Source organism: Balaenoptera physalus (assembly GCF_965194825.1).
Source record: "Balaenoptera physalus genome assembly, chromosome: 13".
Lineage (NCBI taxonomy): Eukaryota > Metazoa > Chordata > Mammalia > Artiodactyla > Balaenopteridae > Balaenoptera > Balaenoptera physalus.
In genome coordinates, this window is record NC_138892.1 from 47,780,994 (window position 1) to 47,805,792 (window position 24,799).

The 24,799-nt window shown below is 35.3% G+C and overlaps 1 protein-coding gene and 1 long non-coding RNA gene across 15 annotated transcripts in view; both read left to right on the top strand.

Annotated features, from left to right (window-relative positions):
• The window catches only part of LOC309642016 (uncharacterized protein), a 302,740-nt gene that overhangs the window by 26,645 nt on the left and 251,296 nt on the right, over positions 1-24,799 (top strand). Inside the window, exon 3 of one of the 14 annotated variants that reach the window (XR_014252894.1) lies at positions 5-5,099. The exons of the other annotated variants lie outside the window; for them this stretch is intronic. The gene's annotated coding sequence lies outside the window, so the exon portion shown is untranslated. Of the gene's footprint in view, positions 1-4; positions 5,100-24,799 lie in introns of those variants that run through there. 14 annotated transcript variants of the gene reach the window in all.
• LOC309640741 overlaps positions 5,210-24,799 on the top strand; it is a 35,313-nt gene continuing 15,723 nt past the window's right edge. The window contains exon 1 of the long non-coding RNA XR_014252378.1: positions 5,210-19,706. This is a non-coding gene — a long non-coding RNA (uncharacterized lncRNA). The remainder of the gene's footprint in view (positions 19,707-24,799) is intronic.

Sequence of the window (24,799 nt, forward strand, 5' to 3'; positions counted from 1 at the left end):
CTAGTCAGAATCAACTAATTCATCTTTGAAATGTTTTTTGAACCTCAACTGAATGCTAGACACTAAGCTGGTTCCTACCTTCAGGAAGCTTAGATTCTAGCTGAGAGAGACAGATAATAAAGAAGTGAAAAAAAATCAATTTGTGCTGTAAAGAAAATACATACTTTTAATAAAGAATGGTTATGGTCTATTGGACTACTTTATTTTTGTCTTATTGGTAAAAGTTATTTGTATTGGGTTGAATGTGTTCCCCAAAAGTTAATATGATATAGAAAAATGAGCACTGAAGTTGTCAAAAATTTGGGGTTCTGTTCCCTGCTCTGCAATTTACCAGCTCACTTAAATCACCGAATCTTTCTGAGTCAGTATAAAAACATTTGCCATGCCTGCAGGATTGGTGTGAAGATCAAATATGAAATAAGCTAATGTATATTAGAGTGCTTTGTAAAGTCTCATATATGATACTTGCCATATATATATAAAAAACTTTACAATCACACTTCCATAAAACATAACGGGTATACATAAAATCGAATATTTGGACCATCTGATGTAATAGGAAGTCATAGGGAAATTGTTTTTGAAGAAGTTTTAATAACCCAGACTGCTAATTACCTAGTTCAAGTTTGTCAGATCTCTACATGAATTGATTTGGGAAAATGTAACAACTATTTGCTTTTTTATTTTCTTTGATCTTGTTTTTATAATTTACCTCTCCTCAGTTCTAAATTTTTTACTTTTAGCTCTTTCCTAAGAATTTCTTACATGTCACATATCTTTGTCTAGGGATTCTCCTTTAACAAGAATTATCTAAATGCCATGTTAAAGTGTAAAGAATTTATTAGAAAGAAAAATGTGGAAGGCTTTTCTCACCAATAACCACTTACTAATTACTATAACCAATGGAAAAAAAGTTGTAGGGAGAGGTTGGGTAGGAGAGAGTGGGTAGTAATAGCCTGTTCAGCTTTACTTTGGAGTGCCACCTGCTGGTAAATTAAGTCCAGTAGTGTTTGGCAAACAAAAATAAGAATTATGTTGGGAGATTAGAACAGTCAACTTGTTTTATATAAAGCAGATACTAGTTCTTTGAATCATTGTAGAAAATGATTTGATTTAGTAACTGAATAATTCAATTATTAAAGAGATTTTTCTCAAAGCTTTTTTGGGGGGAATTTCTTTGTTCTAAATACTGAACTCTAATCAGAAAAACCAAAAATATGTATTGAAGGTCCATTATGTTAGTTCATTAGTCAAATATTTGAGTGTTTAAGTATCATACTGTGCTAGAGATGGGATGCAGTGGTAAAAGGAGCAGATAGAATCTCCCTTCATGGAACTTAGAGTTAAGACTAAAAAAGAAATAAAATGACAAACAGATTACTAAAAGAGGCTATGAATAAAACAAATGAGGAAAGAGAGAGAGAATATTGGGTAGTTGAGGGAAGCAACTTTGGATGAGACTTTGAGGAAAGGCATCTCTTTTTTCTTTTTATTTATTTATTTATTTATTTTTGGCTGTGTTGGGTCTTCGTTGCTGCACGCAGGCTTGTGGGCTTCTCACTGCGGTGGCTTCTCGTTGCAGAGCACAGGCTCTAGGCGTGCGGGCCTCAGTAGTTGTGGCTCGCAGACTGTAGAGCGCAGGCTCAGTTGTTGTGGTGCACGGGCTTAGTTGCTCTGCGGCATGTGGGATGTGGGATCTTCCCAGACCAGGGCTTGAACCTGTGTCCCCTGCTTTGGCAGGTGGATTCTCAACCACTTGCCCCACCAGGGAAGCCCCAGAGGAAAGGCATTTCTGATAAGACCTTTAAGCACTTGTTCTTTGCTACATTCCCAGAGCTGAACACAATGCCTGGTACATAGTCAGTGTTTAGTGAATGTTTGTTGAATAAAAGGATAGATGACGCTGTATGATAACCTTGAACAGAGCTGAAACATCATTAGCTTTTCTTTTTGTTCTGGTCATAGGTACATGGGTCAGGCTGGCCTAATGATACAAAAATGTGGTAGGAAAGAGAGTGCAGGAAAACTACTAAAAATGTATATAGCATAATCTTTTTCCCTTTGAGCTGGGCCAGTTGATAAAATCCAATTCAGGTTCGAAGATTGATGAGAATGGCAACTCAGTTCAAGGCTACTTTCACTTTAGTTTACTGCTAAACTACCAAACAAGCAGTGCTAGGCATACAAATAAGGATACAAATGTGTGGATGCCACTCCCTAATGCCTTCCTTGTACTTCATAAATGCCCAAGTTCAGTAACTGAAGCAGCCCATGAGGAATCAGATCAAAGAGTTTCAGAACTGCAGACCTTTGTAACATTAGACTGGGTAAGGGGTCATACTTAAGGATCTATTCCACTACCATAAAAATTTATTTTTACCCTACAGTAATATCTTTATGTTTGTTTCCTGCTGCATTATCTACCCTACACTAGACCTGTAGGCCTACTAAACCTTCAGTGAAGTTAAAGCTAATTGGAGAGCTAAAAGTAAGAAGCAAGCTTACATGGAATAATTAAGTGCTAGCTTATAACTGTAGTAAGAATTTAATGAGAAGGAAGGGAAACATCTGTTTTATGACCTAACTCTTGTGAAACTGGCTCCCATTGACAGCCTTTCGCTTTTCATTCAGTAGACCCAGCTATCGTGCATATCTTTTTTCCACACATAAACATATACAAATAACACATCTACAAATATAATCTATAAGTATTGATAAGTATCCTTTTTCAATAAGAGAACGCTGAATTTTAGTTGGATGCATTATGGTCCAGCTAAAAGGCTACATTTCCTAGCCTAGAGCTTTGCTAAGGAGTGGCCATATGATGAGTATTTGCCAATGAGATTTAAGAAGTATTGTGTGATATTTACGGAAAATCTTGAAAGAAGGAGTTTGTATCTATTCTTTCCCTTCTTCCATCTTGCTGCTTGGAATACAGTTGTGGTGACTGGTGCTCCAAAACTGGTATTGGACCAAGAGTTCAACAGCTATACCTAACGGCTGTACCTAAGGCTATACAGCAGAAAACTGGAAGGATCTTTGTATGGTGTAGAGCTACCATACCAGCCTTGGACTGACTGTCTCTTGACTTCTCTTTCATGAGCAAGAAAGAAGCATCTGTTTTGTTTATGATATTGCTCTTCAGAGTTACTCTCTGCTGAACTTTATCCTAACCAGTTTGGTGAGTAATGTAGATTTTGTTTTCATGACGGGTGGAGGAGAAGGCAACATTTCACACCACACAACAAACTTAATCTTTTCATTATACAAGTTCTCTCTCTAGGCTCTTCCCAAATCCAAATTCTCTTTAGACCCTCTCCCCCAACCCCAACCACCTGTAATATTTTTTTTTCCTTTCTTGGAGTCCCACTTCCATACTTCGTATCCTATAATGACACTTGGGTGGACATTCTACTTGCTTCAGCCCTTCTTCAGGGGATTTTTACCTGTGAAGAGGGACAACTATTTTACCTGAGCCTTTGCTCAGTGAATACTTTGAGTATTGTGCAGTCTGCCACAAGATGATAGTAACATTAAGATCAACAACAACTCACTTGATTAAGCGCTCACTATGGGCAGTCACTTAATTCTCACAACCCTATAAAGCATTATCCTATTTTACAGAGAGGGTAAGTAATCTGCCTGTGGCAGAAATGGCTAGCTGTCTACCCAGAATTCATGCTCCTCCTTCTCTAGAAATGGAGTTTTCATTGAGAATTTACCATCCATCATAGACTACATACATATTCATAACTGTTGTATCTTCCTAATATATTGATCCTTTATCATTATTGAAGTATCTCTTTTTGTCCCTAGTAACACTCCTTTTCTTGAAGTCTATTTTGTCTGATATTAATTAACAACTCCTGCTTTCTTGTGTTTACTGTTTGCATGGGGTACCTTTACCTTTTTTACTTTAAATCTATTTGTCTTTGTATTTAAAGTGTATCTCATGTAGACAGTATATAGTTAGTACTTGATTTTTACCATTCTTGTAATCTCTGCCTTCTGATTGGAGTGTTTAGTTTGCTTTAATATAATTGCTCATTTGTCTGTATTTAGGTCTGCCATTTTGCTGTTTTCTATTTATTTCATTGATTTGTTTTTGTTCTTCTGTTCCTCATTTCCTTCCTTCTTTTGTGTTGACTGTTTTAAAATATTTCATTTTAATTCCTCTGTTGACTTTCTAACTACTATTCTTTTCATTATTTTTTAGTTTCTCTAGTGTTTAAAAAATGCATCTTTAACTTATCCTAATCTGCTTAGAGCTATATTGAATTACTCCAGATAAAATATAGAAAACTTGCAGTAGTATAATTCCACTTATCTCTTTTCTTTAGTGCTATTACTGTCATATATATTACATTTATATTTGTTGTAAATTCATTGATACAGTGTCATAATTTTTTGCTTTAAAAAGTCATACATCTTTTAAATAAGGGAAGAAAAGAAAAAATTATATTTTTTTACACTTACACATATATTTACTGTTTCTGCTACTTAAGCATAACTTCACTATACTATCAAGAATCTTGAAATATTTATATTTTTAAACCAGTAATTGCATAGGAATTTTTATGGCAATAATTACAGATGGGGATAATTTTTTATAATCATTTTTTTCTCACTGTTTCTTATAATTAAAATTTGAAATAATTTAAATGTCTAAAAATAGGAAAATCATTACATAAACTATGCTACATACATAGGACAGATAAGCACCTTTTTTTAGGATATTGGTTAACTGAGACACATATATGTATATAAATAATATATAGCATTGTTATAGTTTTTAGGGAAAAAAATGACTGAAAAGAAATATACCTACTTATTAACTGGTTCTCTCTGGCTCATAGATTATTTGTTTGGTTTACTACCTTTTGCTTATTTATACTTTTCTGTTTTTTCTAACTTTTTACAACAAATATATGTTTTTTTTAATAATCAGAATAAAAGTACAATGAGAAGAATTCAAGATTAGGGAGGTCATATTATAAACACTGGTCAGGATTGTTGAAACTAATTAATCATAGTATTAATAATAATAATTGCTCACATTTGCTCATATTTCATAAATATATTGCTCATATTTCATAAATATATTTGTTGAAACTAATATATTATTGAACAATAAATAAATATATATTGTTATAATATATATAATATGTTATATATATTTATTGTTTATATAAACAATAAATATATTGTTGAAACTAATTAATCATAGTATTAATAATAATAATTGCTCATATTTGCTCATATTTCATAAATATATTGCTCATATTTCATAAATATATTTATCAACTTGAATTCAGGTTAATGTATGTCTTTAGTATGACACAGAATGTAAGAAGGCAAATTGTGGCAAGAGGCATATGAATTTATATATTATTCATTATATTAAAGCTTATTCCATTGGTAGGCTTTCTTTAAAGGTGTGACTTAAAGATTGCTACAGGTCCCTAAGTGTCTCAAAGTATCTCCCTCACTGGTTGCATCAGCCCTTAAAATTCCTGTGAAGCATCCTCTTTTGTTTAAAGTTCTTTTGTCTTTCTTCCTATGAAACCTACCTTATTTCATCTAGAAAGTTAGCCCCCATTGACACATAAGCATCGGTTACTGTATGAGACTCAGGACATTCTGATGAAGATATTTTGGCAGTTTTGGTAAAGACCTCCATCTATAGAGATGACAAGAGCAGGGCAATTCTAGGCAGGATTCTGTGGTGGGGTATCCTGGACAGTTCAGTGTAGTGAGTACTTTGTAGGGTTAGTAGGTAGATAGAAGGGAGAGAAAAAGGAGAGAGAATACAAAATGTGGATGCAAGAATCATTCAAAATGTATTTATTTAGTGGGCTTGTATTTAGTTATTAAGCTTGTATTCTCCTTTAAGTGGCATTTATCAGTGACCATTTACTCCCATGGTCCCTTGCTGCTTGCTCCTTCTTTGAGATAGACATCAAAGTCCTTTACCTAAGCAACATATGTTTATTATTTTGCCTTTCACACCTTCAAATTCCAAAGAGTTGCCTCAGTAATTAAAGAAATTAATACCTACCCACTAAAAGGACATAGTGAGTGAACCATACCCAGGAAAAATATATATACTAGTTAATCAAGGCCTTCTGGAGACTGTACCTCTTCTTCCTTGGCTGTCACACATGCTGACAACTCTTTACGATGGAATCGAAAGCCAAATGTTTCTGGATGTTTGTGCTAGATGGACCTTTCAGAGGCTTTTAAATCAAGTTGTATTGGCAGCCTCTGTTCAGTCTTCTATAGGATCAGTCCAAAGGAAAGAAGTTTTAAAAACATACAGAAAGTCAGAGATTCAGAATATGTAGAGATGTGATAAATTTAAATCTAACTGTTTCATTGTACAGATGAAAAAATTCAAGCCTTGACAACTTGATTGTCTTAGCCAAGATTATCACTAATTAATAGCAGAGCCAGGATTAGAACCCAGGTCTCAGCTGCAAATCTAATGGGTTTCCCACAATATCAAGTTGCCTCAAGTCTAGGTATTAGATACACACCTTCAAAGCCCACAAAAACACCAAACAAATCAAGTCAAAAAGCCAAAAGCGAGATCCTGCAAGTCTGACATCAAACACAGGGGGAGAAAATGTGTAAACATTAGGTGGAATAGAATCTCAAGCCTTGTTGCCTTTTATAAAAAGTAGATTATATCAAGTGTATTAAATGATTGTTTCCTACTAAAACTGCTAAACAAAAGAAAGGAATATAGGTTGCTACTTATTTGGGCCCTGAGACATTTTTTGATATGATATGATGTACATCATTTGAAATCTTGCTTCAACTAATTTGGGCAATAGTTATTAGCCATTGACAAAGAGTAAGAATGAGGCTATTGTGTCAAGATGCCTGGCTGAGTGCCAAAGGAGTCAGAATAAGGTCATGTTTATTCTATTGGACATTTTATTCCTTATCTAGACTCTTAAGAAGGCAAAGAGCATGATAATGAAGTACATTGGTGACCTAAATTGGGAAACATTGTCAATGTGAATTAGGAAAGAAAAGTAAAATAAGTAAATACAAGTTTAGACATATATACCAGGGAAGATACAGCAGGACTTCACTTCAAAAGAAACCTAACAACAGCTTGGGATGGAAATATGTTCCAGAAATTCAGGAAAGTCATAGAAAATGATAATGACTAAAAAAGAAAAGGGGACTTATAACTGTTTGCAAAATGATAGAAGGTTATAATACGGACTAGAGAAAAAAATACCCCAAACAAAAAGATACAGCTATGCACTTAAATACATTTATATAAATCTTTCATCTCAAATCCTATGAATAAAAATATTTCTGTTATTATATTGGAGATATAAACATTTTTGGTGTGGAAGTGGAGATGGTATCAAAATAACCAAGTAAAGAGATGAGTTGCACATAAAAGGGACTGTGAGTGCAATGTGAAGGTGTTGGTAATATCCTCAGGATCCCATGTAAATTAAAGACAAAAGAGGAAGAATTGAAAAGAGAGAGAAAAAGAAGGAAATTGCTGTTTCTGCCTTCTCTTTTCTATTATGCTTTTTTTCTCTGCTGCTTCATTGAGAAAAAAATAAACAGAATTTTCTTCCTTATCCTTGCCGATTTCTAGGTCTGGAAAAGAGTAGCCAGGTCACTATTATAACACATGGCAAGGTGGTGAAGCTGAGGCTCCCTCTATAATCCTAGGAGCATTCTTGATGTCTCAGGGAACCAAAGCCAGTAGTGTTCAATTTTTATCATCCTCCCACATTTTTGGAATTTGTAGGGTTAGAATCCTTTCAAAGTTCCTTATCAGAGAATATAGCAGTCTGTTCTCTGCTGTATAAGTAACGTCATAATGAAATTCAACACATGTGATTGCTATGTAATGAGATTCTTTCAGAAATCATATGCCATTGGACCAGAGATGGATCTTCCCTACACAGCTGGATGGAGGTGTGCCCTTTTGGCACATACTTCTATTCCATGGTGGAAGGAACCCATTAAAGATTGCAAGAGATGTTTAAATTGAAGGCTCACTTACCCAGAAATATTAAAGGATCCAAATACACAAATTCTCACTAAGCTGCAAGTATGTAGGGATTTAACTGTTCTGCGGAAGTATAAGAGAAATGATAGGTGTGACGTATGATAAGTAAAAAAGGAACAGAATTATAAGAAAAGATACTTTAGCATGATTTTTAGTAAACATCCATCCAGCCTTCAGTTCTAAGAGGACCATCTGCCTTACAACGAAGTAGTCATTATTTACCAGTCAGGATTGCTGGGAGCTTAAAAACAACTTCAGATGATCTCCCAGGAGAAGAGCTAGGAATGACCTGGATACCAGATTTTTCCTGTCTCTATTCTGAAAGTCTGCCTGTTTAAAAACTTCAGATGTAACATAGCATCAGAAATGCACTACTTTTCCTCAACCAGCACATATGCTGCTTGTGATCATTTTCTTAGACCAGCACACTATTTTGATAGAGGGCACTGTGTCAACATTACTTTACCTCACTATATCCTTTCATGAACCAATCCAGGGACTCCGAAATGACATCCTCCTTTTGCCTACTCAGTTCTGTGTATCTGAAACATTTAGCTTAAAAAGAAACTCAAGGAAAGACCACAGCTCTTCAGATTTCTAGAACGATATTGTATGTGCTGTCAGAGCAGTAAAAGGCACACCAGTGTCTGTGATTGCACAGTGGTGATTATAAAGAATTTATTGAATGCATCAGATAAAAATCATCATTGAAAGAACTGATTTATATTCAAAGACCTTCAAATAAGTGCCTTATGGCCGAGAGAAACCTGTTTCTGATACAACTAATATTTTTGAGATTTATTTATGGGTACCTGCTACATGGGCCAGGCACTATTTATTTCATTTCAGTCTCACTAAATGCCAAGTATTGCACTTATGCTGGGGACACAAAGTGAATAAAATGTACTCATTGCCTTCAAGAGGCTCACAGTCTAGTAGGGGAGAGAAATTCCAAATAATGGTTACACTTACCATATTGTTGCTGAATGTAAGGAGAGAAGCAAGCGTGGAGGGCTGTGGAAGCACATAGGAGGTGTAGGACAAGGTTTTCTGCAGAAGTGACTTTTGAAACAAGTCTTGAAAAAGACTGGAGACAAGCAGCAGCTTGAGCTAGGGCCAAGGGCTGAGAACAGATGCTTGAGTGGTGCTAGAGAATAGAGCAAGATGTTGGGGGGTTGGGGGTTGGGAATGATGGCTGAAGATGGGGCGGAGTCCAGGTCATTCAAGACCTCGTGTGATACGTTAAGGAGGTTTCCTAGCAGATACTTGATAGAATATTTTATTCCTAGCCGGAGAATTCTATGGGAAAACAACTTTGGAAAACATTGGATCAAAAAGACTAATGTAGAGTCTCTTAGAAACTTAAATATGCTAATATGTATTGTTACTCTCCAAAACAAGGGTATACTATACAGTTTTTGACTATGAAACACTTATGAAAGATCATCTTTGGGGACTAGAGTTCTGAGAAGCACACTTGGGAAGTAATGTACAAATCTTTGGGGGATCATTAAGAATTTTAAATAGATTGATGATATGGATAGGTTTGCATTTTAGAACACACTGACAGCATTTCAGACTTCTCCAGCAGCAGTGTAGGAGACAACTGTAGGAGAACAAAATTGATGGCAGAGAGATAAGTTAGGAGACCATTGTTCCAGGGGAGTGAAAATGAGGGTCTGCGCTTAGGTAGTAGAAGGAAGATAAGGAATTTAAAAATGTTTAGTAAAACAATAAACAAAACAAAAAATGTTTAGTAGGTTAGAGTGACAGAACTTGATCACTGATTAAATGTAAAGAGAGTGAGGGATAGGAAGTATTCAGTTTCTAATATGGGTGATCGAGTGGATGGGATACCAACAATTAAGTAATTATAAGAGGAGGGTTGGGGTAGGGAAGATACCATGAGTTTAGTTTTGGGCAAGTTGAGATTGAGGAAGTCTATGTCATATCTGGTAGAGATTTTAGGAGATAAATGGATATGAGAGTGAAACTCCTGTTAAATACCCAGATTTGGTAGTCAACAGCATATAGGTGTAGTTAAAATTATGACAGTATTAGAAATCAAGTAGTATTAGGGGAAATATGGGCAAAGGATGGGAGCCAGGGGGAATTTGTTTACATACATAAGAACTTCAAAACCTTGAGTCAACTCAAACCATAAACACACGTTGCTATTTAAAACAACAACAACACAATATTAGGTCTATTTCAATGATGATTTTGGATCTACATTAAGTTCATCTCTTTTCTTTCTTAGACTTTATATTGATTTATATCAAATATTTTAATAAGCATTCTCCATTCCCACTCCAATTAAATTACCAGAATTTTAATTTTTTTGAAACTTAGAAGTGCTTTCTCCCTTTTAGTTACTCTTTGAAAATAGAGAGATTCAGTAGCAAGTAGAGGTTTAAACTGAGGCTGTCATATTCAAACCTATGATTTTGCAGATTGCTAGTGGTGGCTCCAAAATTTCAACAAGGGCTTGGGGAGGCCATCTGGTTGAAAGAAGATGCTAAGGCAAGGCTTATGTAGGACATTTTTTAAACTAAGATTAAGCATTTATTTGGGGCTATTGGGGGTTGATGAAAATTATGCATGGAGTGAAGGGAGCTAAATTTTCCATAGAGCGTCCAATTGGCCCCATGACTGCTCTTTCACATAATTAAATGTGTGGTAATTAAAATTGCCAGCTGATATTAAAATTAACCCTCTAAGTAATAACAATATGTCAATCTGAAAAATGTCTCCTACAACTAAATTGTGCTACACCACATCTTCCTCATATATTTATTAACCTAATTTATATTTTTGATTAAATTACCTATCAGCATTCTATTCTTTAGTACATTGAAGTTGCTTGTTTAAAAAATTTTTATGGGAATATAGTTGATTTACAATGTTGTGTTAGTTTCTGTTATACAGCAAAGTGAATCAGTTATACATATACATGTATCTACTCTTTTTTAGATTCTTTTCCCATATAGGTCATTACAGAGTATTGAGTAGAGTTCCCTGTGCTATACAGTAGGTCCTTATTAGTTATCTATTTTATATATAGTAGTATGTATATGTCAATCCCAGTCTCCCAATTTATCCCTCCTCCCCCTTCCCCCTGGTAACCATAAGTTTGTTTTCTACATCTGTGACTCTATTTCTGTTTTGTAAATAAGTTCATTTGTATCATTTTTTTTAGATTCCACATATAAGTGATATGATATTTGTCTTTCTCTGTCTTACTTCACTTAGTATGATAATCTAGGTCCATCCATGTTGCTGCAGATATTATTATTTCATTCTTTTTTGTGGCTGAGTAATATTCCATTGTATATAAGTACCACATCTTCTTTATCCATTCATCTGTCGATGGACATTTAGGTTGCTTCCATGGCTTGGCTATTGTAAATAGTGCTGCTATGAACATTGGGGTGCATGTATCTTTTCGAATTAGAGTTTTCTCCAGATATATGCCCAGGAGTGAGATTGCTGGATTATATGGTAGTTCTATTTTTAGTTTTTTAAGGAAACTCCATACTGTTCTCCATAATGGTTATACCACTTTACATTCCCACCAACAGTGCAGGAGGGTTCCCTTTCCTCCACACCCTCTCCAGCATTTATTGTTTGTAGACTTTTTGATGATGGTCTTTCTGACTGGTGTGAGATGCTACCTCATTGTAGTTTTGATTTGCATTTCTCTGATAATTAGTGATGTTGAGCATCTTTTCATGTGCATTTTGGCCATCTGTATGTCTTCTTTGGAGAAATGTCTATTTAGATCTGCCCATTTTTTGATTAGGTTGTTTGTTTTTTGGACATAGAGCTATATGAGCTGTTTGTATATTTTGGAGATTAATCCCTTGTCAGTTGCTTCATTTGCAAATATTCTCCCATTCTGTGTTGCCTTTTCATTTTTTTTATGTTTTCCTTTGCTGTGCAGATGTTTTTAAGTTTAATTAGGTCCCATTTGTTTATTTTTGTTTTTATTTTCATTTCTCTAAGAGGTAGATCCAAAAAGATATTGCTGGAATTTATGTCAAAGGGTGTTCTGCCTCTGTTTTCCTCTAAGAGTTTTATAGTGTCTGGCCTTACATTTAGGTCTTTGATCCATTTCAAGTTTACTTTTGTGTATGGTGTTAGAGAGTGTTCTGATTTCGTTTTTTTACATGTAGCTGTCCAGTTTTCCCAGCACCACTTATTGAAGAGACTGTCTTTCTCCATCGTATATTCTTGCCTCCTTTGTCATAGATTAGTTGACCATAGGTGCATGAGTTTACTTCTGGGCCTTCTATTCTGTTCCATTGATTTATATTTCTGTTTTTGTGCCAGTACCATACTGTTTTGATTACTGTAGCTCTGTTGTATAGTCTGAAGTGAGGGCGTCTGATTCCTCCAGCTCCGTTTTCCTTTCTCAGGATTGCTTTGGCTATTCGAGGTCTTTTGTGTTTCCATATAAATTTTAGAATTTTTTGTTCTAGTTCTGTGAAAAATTCCATTGGTAATTTGATAGGGATTGCACTGACTCTGTAGATTGCCTTGGGTAGTATATTCATTTTGACAATATTGATTCTTCCAATCCAAGAAACATAGTATATCCTTCCATCTGTTTGTGTCATCTCTGGTTTCTTTCATCAGCGTCTTATTGTTTTCAGAAAAGAGGTCTTTTGTCTCTTTAGGTTGGTTTCTTCCTAGGTATTTTATTCTTTTTGATGCGATGGTAAATGGGATTGTTTCCTTGATTTCTCTTTCTGATCTTTTGTTGTTAGTGTATAGGGATGCAAAGATTTTTGTGTATTAATTTTGTATCCTCCAACTTTACCGAATTCATTGATGAGCTCTAGTCATTTTCTGGTGAAGTTGCTTTTTAAGAGCACTGTGGTAGAACTTTAAAATACAGTCATCCATGGCAAAACATAGCTTTGCTTGATACACTGTTGGCTCTCAGTCTTTATATTGTAGATATTAAAATTTTTATATAACCATCTAAATCCTTTGTGGAGAGAGAGTATAAATAAAAATTAGTAAGTAAGTATACTGATTCTGAATAATAAAATAAATTATCTAATTCACTCTTATGTTGTAAATGACATACTTTGGTGTTTGTGTGTTGCAAGTTTATGTTATCTGAACATGAAAGAGTATTAAGGAAAACAGAACAAACTTAAAAAATAAAATAATGACATATTCTGTGCGTATATCAGTTAACAGAGTAGTTCAATAGATTATACGTCATTGATTTGAAGAATTAAAACAGTTAGTTTCTTTGGCACAGAGTTTTCTTCCCAAGAGTAATGTAGGCATTAAAAAAATTTGTCTTGTCATGTAGTTATTGTAACTTTGGAAAAAGCGGAGGCAGTATCTCTGGTGTATATACTTACTCCAAATACAGCTTTGCAGAAGGCAGGTTTGTCTGGAATCCTTGCAATGGGTACAATTAAGTTGAAGCTTAATGAAGTCAAGGTGGTTTTCAATGCCCAGGTTCATGATCAAAACAATGTTTATCGTGATGTGCTGAGAATGGTTAATGCATGGCCTGCACATTAGCGCAAGAGATGATGTTTAGTTAAAGGAATAAAGCAATAGCAACACTTACTATTTCCAGACTGTTTTCTTTCAAAGAATGCCAAAGAAAGGGCATTTTATATCAATAGAGTCTTTGCAAATTTAGAGCAGAGATAGCAAATTGCATCTCATAGGAGCTCAAAGCTGGTCCTTTTAAAAAATTATTATTTAGGAAGAAGAAAGACATATAGCAAGAACATGGAATAAGAAGAAAGACATATAATAAGACTCAGGTTTGGAGAAAAGATAGCTCATATCTTATTCCTTGTCATGAAAGATTAGAGTTTAGGCATTAAAGCTGAAATTTTAGTTAATGGGATAGATGATTATATTAGCTAGTATTTCTTCGGAAATTTAGCTAGTATTTCTTAGGAATTTCTTGGGAAATTTTCATAAAGTCTGCTATTACTGATGCATAATATAATGTTTATGAGAGCCTATCTCCTCTACAGAGAAATGTCAAGCCTTTCTTTGGTCTGAGTTTTCTGGCTTCAGATTGAAAAGGAGCCTCACAAGGTGTGAATCTAGAGTTTCACCTTGACTAAAAGGGAAAAGTCTGAATAGAAAAGCTAAAGAAAATTTCAAGATCCTGAGATGTTTAAAGGTGCCATTTCCAAACCCAACTCTTTCCCTGCCCCATTTCCAGAACATGAACAATCCAAAAAAGACCAAAGAAAATATAATTGAAAGTCAAAGAATAGCAAAATAATGTTAGTAAGGGAAAGATCTAAACATTTTCCATTCAGATATATGTAATAATTTTCTTGAGTCTTTATTTATCATATATGCAGGTTTTATTTGTGTCACCTTACGAAAACCAGACCACATAAATGACTGAGAAATCCAGGCAGATGTTTGTTTGTTTGGCCGTGCTGCACGGCTTGTGGGATCTTAGTTCCCTGACCAGGGATTGAACGTGGGCCATAGCAGTGAAAGCGCCAAGTCCTAACCACTGGACCTCCTGGGAATTCCCCAGGCAGATGTTTGTGAAACAATCTTGATAGAGTTTCTGAGTTTAAATATGTGCTTTCACTTAATACATAGGAAATCTATAGTAAATTATAGATTTAGTATTGGTTGATTTTAGGAATAACATTTATATACCCATGTTATTTCTAACCATATTTTCAGTTTTAAGTAATGGCTGTTTTTGGTCATAATGTGGTTTACTTTCTGTTTTTTATATAATTATATGTACTCATAATATTATTTATTTATATATAAGGAATGTTTATATTCATAATTACTATTTGTTCTTATTATAAAAAGGACTCTAAGCTGTTAATTTTAAAAATGTTAATTAGCCTGATTTTTCTGAATGCCAACGAATGTTCTTCCATCTCTATTTATCTTTTCCTGCTCTCTCTGTAGCCATCTCTTCTGACTGCTATTCTTACTCTGTGTTTTCCTGTTCCTGCTGAATCATGTTGGAATGGCCTTGCCTAAGAAATCATGAGTTCAAACATAGTATACTGTGTTTGAACATAGTATGATACTAGTATACTAGATTTGGCAAAAGCTGTGAATAATATTTTCATTTAAAAAAATCAAACAATTTCTAGAGAATCTAATTTAGAGCAACATTCTCTAGAATGGACATTCAGCACACAGGGTTTGTACAAGATGATGTGATATGTTGTGATATGATATCACATGGAGCATGTGATAAAACTATTGGTGCTTCTATTTCTATTTATGGTTTCTTATCCTCTTAAAATTTCAATCTTTGCATGTTTTAGAATGTACATAATATTTTCATAATATGTTAGTCTAGTAGAACATGTGTATACCAGTAAAAATTTTTTTATTGCTGGGGTGTAAGGTCAAAGAAGTTAGGAATCAGAAGTGTAAAGATTAAGAGCACTTGTTTAGTAGTCTGATAGACTTAGATTTGGTTCTTGTTACCTTCAGCACTTACTAGCTATATGTTCTTAGGCAAGTTATATAACCTCTCTATGCCTCAATGCCCTCATCTGTGGAATGGTAATAATCATATAAGACCTACCTCACAGGATTACTTGAAGAGTAAATTTAATGATGAATGTAAAGCACTTAGTATATAGTTTACAGTAAAAAAGGTTATGTACTTGTATGACTGGAAAAGGTCATGTGGAAGGATCATGTGGAAACCTTTGGAAAAATAGGCCTAAACTCAAAAGTTTTTCTTTCACTGAAAGACACTGATTAGAGTTTCATTATGGTCTGAGAAATTTCAATTATCACATATTATTCAGCTAAATCTGCTCATGTTTTAAAGATCATAGACCATAAAATCACTTTTCTGGGACTAGTGAGCTAAGCACATGATGTCCTGAGTTGTACACAGTATTCTTTTTAGTCCCATTTAAAAAAAATATTTATTCACTCAATGCAGATAGAAATTGAGTGTCTAAGTATATAATTCTAGGAGCTCTGAAGGCAACAGGGTTCTTTTCATATTTTTTATATTTGAGGTTTGTTGATTTTCAATATTAATGCAAAACTTATCCCATTAGAGGGATTTTTTGTAAAGAGACAAAATTAAGTAATTGATAACTATTTACCTACTCAAAAATTATTGTTCATTAAACTTGTGTATATATATACTACGAGCAAAAGCTCATTAATAATAAATACTAGAACCCAGCAAATTATCCTGAAAGAAATTATCTATTAATAACTTGCTCCAGAATTAGAGAATAAACAATGGAATTTTAAAAAATCAGTGAGAAAGTAAGCTTTTATTCTCAGGAATGTCATCTTATTGGGATTTGGAAGTCTTTTTCAGTCTTTTATAGTAGAGCAGGTTTTTTTCCCTCCCTAAAGCTTTGATGATAGAATACATTTTTAAAGGTTTTTTGTTTTGTTTTGTTTTTCAGTTTCGTTTGTGTTGACCCAATGCTCAGTCACTTGATTCAGAGAAACCTCATAAAACCTGAGTAGCAAGATGCCTGGATAATAGTTTTCTTATATGGTCACTATGGAGTTCTAAGAGGAAGTGATGAAAAGGCAGAAAATGGACTCTGAATACTTATGAAAATTGACCTGACATCAGACTTTAATTTCGGTCAATATGTGACTTTAGCAGAAATGTATTTTAAAGAAACAGATAATGAAAAATCAGATTCAATGAAATACTCAAAAAGGGCTCAACGTGCTAAACAAAAATGTATTAAACACCTTCTATGTCTAAGACATTGCAAAATTCTGGGAACGAGGTTGGAGGAGATGAAAAATAATAAGATATACAGATGAATAAGACATGGTCTTTCTCCCCCGGGAACTTCCAGTCTGGTAAGAGAGATATACTTGTACAAAGTAAGCATGTAAAATATAAAAAAGCTGTGGGATGGTAAAAAGAAGACTACTAGGATTGTATCTTAGGCGTGGATTCAAAATAAGGTTCTCTTACTTACTGGTCTAGACTAAGTTGACACCCAGTTAAATTTGAATTTTAAGTAAACAAGGAATAATTTTTCATTTTAAGTATACCCCATCACGTGGAACATACTTACACTAAAAAATTACTTTTTTTAAAACTATGAAATTCCAATTTAACAGGGCATACTGTGTTATTATTTCCTAAGTCTGGCAAACCTATTTTAGGCAAGTGTGCTGGTTATTTATAGTCTGCCAAAACGCATCCACCCTCTTCTGCCCTACTCTGTGTCCCTCCTGGAGGCTGACTCCTTGATCTCTTATTTCCTGTATTTCCTTGCCAGTTGGCTTCTTGTTGAATTCAGCCAGTGGGAGGAACTGGGAGGAGAGTAGACAGTAGGAGGAGAGAGGCGCCAGGTCTTCTTCCTTGCCTGTTCCATGCCTCAGCAAAGCTTCTCTGGTGGTGGCAGTATTCCTCTATAACTACAACTCATGCATGACCGTTCCTCCTGTGTGACTTTAGCTCTTCTGGGACTCTGGTCACATTTTTTTCCTCCCATCGATCTTTCTGCCTTGGGAGTAACAACAGCTTCTCTTTGTTGCTAATCTCTGGATGCCTCAGCATTCTTTTTGGTTTCCCTAACTTTATCTATATCTCTGTAGGTAGTCTATTATAATCTTCTTTTGAACTATCTGAGTTAAATTCTGTTTCCCTCCTGGACCCTGGTTGATAAAGCCAGCCTCTTTAACTTCTTTGAGCCACATCTCTTTATTTCTAAAATGAGGAAAATAATACCTCCCTCATATATTTTTTTTTGTAAGGAGATTATATATGTGGATATCATGGAGTGTGAGAGGGCTCTAACATTTGAATTCATATTTAGCACACATTTTCCAGCTCTGGTATAGCTGAGTAGTGCCTATTGAATCAAATCTCCTATAGATAACAACTGTAAACTCCTGACAAAATATTAAATCAACTGTCTGATGGAATTGGATAATGGCCCAAAGCCGGCAGATACTGGAGGAGAGTTAACACCTGGATGAAGGGAACAGCACACGGTGAATTTCTCATTTTTAGCTTTTACACTGAGGGCACACCCAAGTCTTCACCAGATGGGGAGGCTAAAAAATCCAATAGAAAACCTGCAATCTTACTTACTGAAGAACCAGAGGACAGAATTTAGGGCAACTACAGCCACTAGAAATTGAGGTAAGAAATTCAAGAAAGGAGAGTTCCGGAAAGAGAGAGCCTCAAATTCTGTGTATAAACTCCTCCCAAATTCTTGGCTGACCGCTGAATCACAGCTGCTTGCGGCAGACTCAAGCAGGCCAGTGAAACTTAAAAGAACAAATACTGTGATTTAAGCTTCTGCCTGTTGCAGGAGAGAGTTAGTAGCTTGAGTCCAGCCAAGTTAAGTGTCTGTTAAAACAATTGACATTTTTCAGAGAAATATAAAAGAATTCATTTTCTACAACACATCATTCACAATGTCTAAAATACAACCCATAGTTACTTAATGAAAAAAAAACAGGAAACATGAACAATTTTAAAGAGAAAACACAGTTATCAAAGCCGGAGCTCTAAAAAACACTGATGTTGGAAGTATCAGACAAGGATTTTAAAGCAGCTATTATAACTCTGCTCAAGGATGTAAGGAAAAATATGCTGATAATGAATGAAAAGATAATAAATCTTAACAGGGAACTAGAAACTATAAAAAATAAAAATTCTAGAACTAAAAAATACAGTATCTGAAATAAAAATATTCACTGAATGGGATTGTCACAAAATGAATATGATAAAAGAAAAAATTAATGAACTCAAATATAGATCAATAGAAAGTATACAACTTGGAGACCAGAGAGAAAAGACTGAAAAAAATTAACTGCCTCAAGGGCCTGAGGAATAATATCCAAAGGTCTAACATTGTGTAAATGGAATCCCAGAAGGAGAGAAGAGAGAAAATGGACAGAACAAGATATGTGAAAAAATAAGGCCTGAAATTTTCTCAATTTGGTGAAAGAAAGAAATTTACAGCATCTGAAATTTCAGGAAGCCTCAAGCAGGACAAGTCCAAAGAAAAGCCACATCTAGTCACATCAGAGTCAAACTGTTGTAAACCAAACGTGAAGAGAAAATCTTGAAAGAGGGCTGAGACAATGACACATTGTGTACAGGAGAACAATTTAAATGACTGCTGACTCCTTCTCAGTAACAATGAGACTAGAAAGCAGAGGAACAATATATTTAAAGTGCTAAAAGAAAAACAGAAAACCCAGAATTCTATACTCAGCAAAAAAAAAAAATCCTTCAGTATTGAAGGCAATACAAGCATGTTTTCAGATAAAAGAAAACCAAGAGAATTCATTGCCTGTAGACCCATGCTGCAAGAAATGCAGAAGGAAGTTCTTCAGGCAGGTGGAAAATGATAACAGGTGGAAACTCAGATCTTTAGGAAAGAATGACGAGCTTTTCAAATGGTAAATATGGGGGTAGATAAGTATTTCCTAGCAATTGACATGAAAATAATGGTTTCTCTATGTAGTGTTACTTTACAATAATGTGTATAAATATATGTGAAAGAATATTAGATCAAAAGTTTCAATTAGACACCGAGATACAAGGTGTCTTAGAAAGTGCACATTCCAAAGGATATGGTAATCCAGATGTAAGTTTTCAAAGGAAATAGCTAATAATAAATTAGATGATTCACCCATGTTAAGAGTATAAAAGGTTTCCAGAGCCTCCCATCAAGCCTCTTAGATAGCCTCAACCACCAGAGGGCAGACAGCAGAAGCAAGAAAAACTACAATCCTGCAGCCTGTGGACCAAAAACCACAGTTACAGAAAGATAGAGAAGATGAAAAGGCAGAGGGCTATGTACCAGATGAAGGAACAAGAAAAAACCCCAGAAAAACAACTAAATGAAGCGGAGATAGGCAACCTTCCAGAAAAAGAATTCAGAATAATGATAGTGAAGATGATCCAGGACCTCGGAATAAGAATGGAGGCAAAGATTGAGAAGATGCAAGAAATGATTAACAAAGACCTAGAAGAATTAAAGAACAAACAAACAGAGATGACCAATACAATAACTGAAATGAAAACTACACTAGAAGGAATCAATAGCAGAATAACTGAGGCAGAAGAACGGATAAGTGACCTGGAAGACAGAATGGTGGAATTCACTGCTGCGGAACAGACTAAAGAAAAAAGAATGAAAAGAAATGAAGACAGCCTAAGAGACAGACCTCTGGGACAACATTAAACGCAACAACATTTGCATTATAGGGGTCCCAGAAGGAGAAGAGAGAGAGAAAGGACCAGAGAAAATATTTGAAGAGATTATAGTCGAAAACTTCCCTAACATGGGAAAGGAAATAGCCACCCAAGTCCAGGAAGCGCAGAGAGTCCCATACAGAATAAACCCAAGGAGAAACACGCCGAGACACATAGTAATCAAAGTGGCAAAAATTAAAGACAAAGAAAAATTATTGAAAGCAGCAAGGGAAAAACAACAAATAACATACAAGGGAACTCCCATAAGGTTAACAGCTGATTTCTCAGCAGAAACTCTGCAAGCCAGAAGGGAGTGGCATGATATACTTAAAGCGATGAAAGGGAAGAACCTACAACCAAGATTACTCTACCCGGCAAGGATCTCATTTAGGTTTGATGGAGAAATCAAAAGCTTTACAGACAAGCAAAAGCTAAGAGAATTCAGCACCACCAAACCAGCTCTACAACAAATGCTAAAGGAACTTCTCTAAGTGGGAAACACAAGAGAAGAAAAGGACCTACAAAAACAAACCCAAAACAATTAAGAAAATGGTCATAGGAACATACATATCGATAATTACCTTAAACGTGAATGGATTAAATGCCCCAACCAAAAGACATAGACTGGCTGAATGGATACAAAAACAAGACCCATATATATGCTGTCTACAAGAGACCCACTTTAGACCTAGGGACACATACAGACTGAAAGTGAGGGGATGGAAAAAGATATTCCATGCAAATGGAAATCAAAAGAAAGCTGGAGTAGCTATACTCATATCAGATAAAATAGACTTTAAAATAAAGAATGTTACAAGAGACGAGGAAGGACACTACATAATGATCCAGGGATCAATCCAAGAAGAAGATATAACAATTATACATATATATGTACCCAACATAGGAGCACCTCAATACATAAGGCAACTGCTAACAGCTGTAAAAGAGGAAATCGACAGTAACACAATAATAGTGGGGGACCTTAACACCTCACTTACACCAATGGACAGATCATCCAAAATGAAAATAAATAAGGAAACAGAAGCTTTAAATGACACAATAGACCAGATAGATTTAATTGATATTTATAGGACATTCCATCCAAAAACAGCAGATTACACTTTCTTTTCAAGTGCGCATGGAACATTCTCCAGGATAGATCACATCTTGGGTCACAAATCAAGCTTCAGTAAATTAAAGAAAACTAAAATCATATCAAGCATCTTTTCTGACCACAAAGCTATGAGATTAGGAACGAATTACAGGGGAAAAAACGTAAAAAACACAAACGCATGGAGGTTAAACACTATGTTACTAAATAACCAAGAAATAACTGAAGAAATCAAAGAGGAAATCAAAAAATAGCTAGAGACAAATGACAATGGAAACACGACGATCCAAAACCTATGGGATGCAGCAAAAGCAATTCTAAGAGGGAAGTTTATAGCTATACAAGCCTACCTCAAGAAACAAAAAAAATCTCAAATAAACAATCTAACGTTACACCTAAAGGAACTAGAGAAAGAAGAAAAAACAAAACCCAAAGTTAGTAGAAGGAAAGAAATCATAAAGATCAGAGCAGAAATAAATGAAATAGAAACAAAGAAAACAATAGCAAAGACCAATAAAACTAAAAGCCGGTTCTTTGAGAAGATAAACAAAACTGATAAACCATTAGCCAGACTCATCAAGAAAAAGAGGGAGAAGACTCAAATCAATAAAATGAAAAATGAAAAAGGAGAAGTTACAACAGACAGCGCAGAAATACAAGGCATCCTAAGAGACTACTACAAGAAACTCTATGCCAATAAAATGGACATCCTGGAAGAAATGGACAAATTCTTAGAAAGGTATAACCTTCCAAGACTGAACCAGGAAGAAATAGAAAATATGAACAGACCAATCACAAGTAATTAAATTGAAACAATGATTAAAAATCTTCCAAAAAACAAAAGTCCAGGACCACATGGCTTCACAGGTGAATTCTGTCAAACATTTAGAGAAGAGCTAACACCCATCCTTCTCAAACTCTTCCAAAAAATTGCAGAGGAAAGAACACTCCCAAACTCATTCTATGAGGTCACCATCACCCTGATACGAAAACCGAACAAAGATACTACAAAAAAAGAAAATTACAGACCAATATCACTGATGAATATAGATGTAAAAATCCTCAGCAAACTACTAGCAAACAGAATCCGACAACACATTAGAAGGATCATACACCATGATCAAATGGGATTTATCCCAGGGATGCAAGGATTCTTTCAATATACGCAAATCAATCAATGTGATACACCATATTAACAAACTGAAGGAGAAAAAACATATGATCATCTCAATAGATGCAGAGAAAGCTTTTGACAAAATTCAACACCCATTTCTGATAAAAACTCTCCAGAAAGTGGGCATAGAGGGAACCTACCTCAACATAATAAAGGCCATATATGACAAACCCACAGCAAACATCATTCTCAATGGTGAAAAACTGAAAGCATTTCCTCTAAGATCAGGAATGAGACAAGGATGTCCACTCTCACCACTATTATTCAACATAGTTCTGGAAGTCCTAGCCACGGCAATCAGAGAAGAAAAAGAAATAAAAGGAATACAAATTGGAAAAGAAGAAGTAAAACTGTCACTGTTTGCGGATGACATGATACTATACATAGAGAATCCTAAAACTGCCACCAGAAAACTGCTAGAGCTAATCAATGAATATGGTAAAGTTGAAGGATACAAAATTAATGCACAGAAATCTCTTGCATTCCTATACACTAATGATGAAAAATCTGAAAGAGAAATTAAGGAAACACTCCCATTTACCATTGCAACAAAAAGAATAAAATACCTAGGAATAAACCTACCTAGGGAGACAAAAGACCTGTATGCAGAAAACTATAAGACACTGATGAAAGAAATTAAAGATGATACCAATAGATGGAGAGATATACCATGTTCTTGGATTGGAAGAATCAACATTGTGAAAATGAGTATACTACCCAAAGCAATCTACAGATTCAATGCAATCCCTATCAAATTACCAATGGCATTTTTTACGGAGCTAGAACAAATCATCTTAAAATTTGTATGGAGACACAAAAGACCCCGAATAGCCAAAGCAGTCTTGAGGGAAAAAAATGGAGCTGGAGGAATCAGACTCCCTGACTTCAGACTATACTACAAAGCTACAGTAATCAAGACAATATGGTACTGGCACAAAAACAGAAACATAAATCAATGGAACAAGATAGAAAGCCCAGAGATTAACCCACGCACCTATGGTCAACTAATCTATGACAAAGGAGGCAAAGATATACAATGGAGAAAAGACAGTCTCTTCAATAAGTGGTGCTGGGAAAACTGGACAGCTACATGTAAAAGAATGAAATTAGAACACTCCCTAACACCATACACAAAAATAAACTCAAAATGGATTAGAGACCGAAATGTAAGGCCAGACACTATAAAACTCTTAGAGGAAAACATAGGAAGAACACTCTTTGACATAAATCACAGCAAGATCTTTTTTGATCCACCTCCTACAGTAATGGAAATAAAAACAAAAATAAACAAGTGGGACCTAATGAAACTTCAAAGCTTTTGCACAGCAAAGGAAACCATAAACAAGACGAAAAGACAACCCTCAGAATGGGAGAAAATATTTGCAAACGAATCAACGGACAAAGGATTAATCTCCAAAATATATAAACAGCTCATTCAGCTCAATATTAAAGAAACAAACACCCCAATCCAAAAATGGGCAGAAGACCTAAATAGACATTTCTCCAAAGAAGACATACAGACGGCCACAAAGCACATGAAAAGATGCTCAACATCACTAATTATTAGAGAAATGCAAATCAAAACTACAATGAGGTATCACCTCACTCCTGTTATAATGGGCATCATCAGAAAATCTACAAACAACAAATGCTGGAGAGGGTGTGGAGAAAAGGGAACCCTCTTGCACTGTTGGTGGGAATGTAAATTGATACAGCCACTCTGGAGAACAATATGGAGGTTCCTTAAAAAACTAAAAATAGAATTACCATATGACCCAGCAATCCCACTACTGGGCATATACCCAGAGAAAACCGTAATTCAAAAAGACACATGCGGGCTTCCCTGGTGGCGCAGTGGTTGAGAATCTGCCTGCCAATGCAGGGGACACGGGTTCGAGCCCTGGTCTGGGAAGATCCCACATGCCGCGGAGCAACTGGGCCCGTGAGCCACAACTACTGAGCCTGAGCGTCTGGAGCCTCTGCTCCGCAACAAGAGAGGCCGCGATAGTGAGAGGCCCGCGCACTGCGATGAAGAGTGGCCCCCGCTCGCCGCAACTGGAGAAAGCCCTCACACAGAAACGAAGACCCAGCACAGCCATAAATAAACATAATAAATAAATAATAAATAAAAATTAAAAAAAGAAAAAGACACATGCACCCGAATGTTCATTGCAACACTATTTACAATAGCCAGGTCATGGAAGCAACCTAAATGCCCATCAACAGACGAATGGATAAAGAAGTTGTGGTACATATATACAA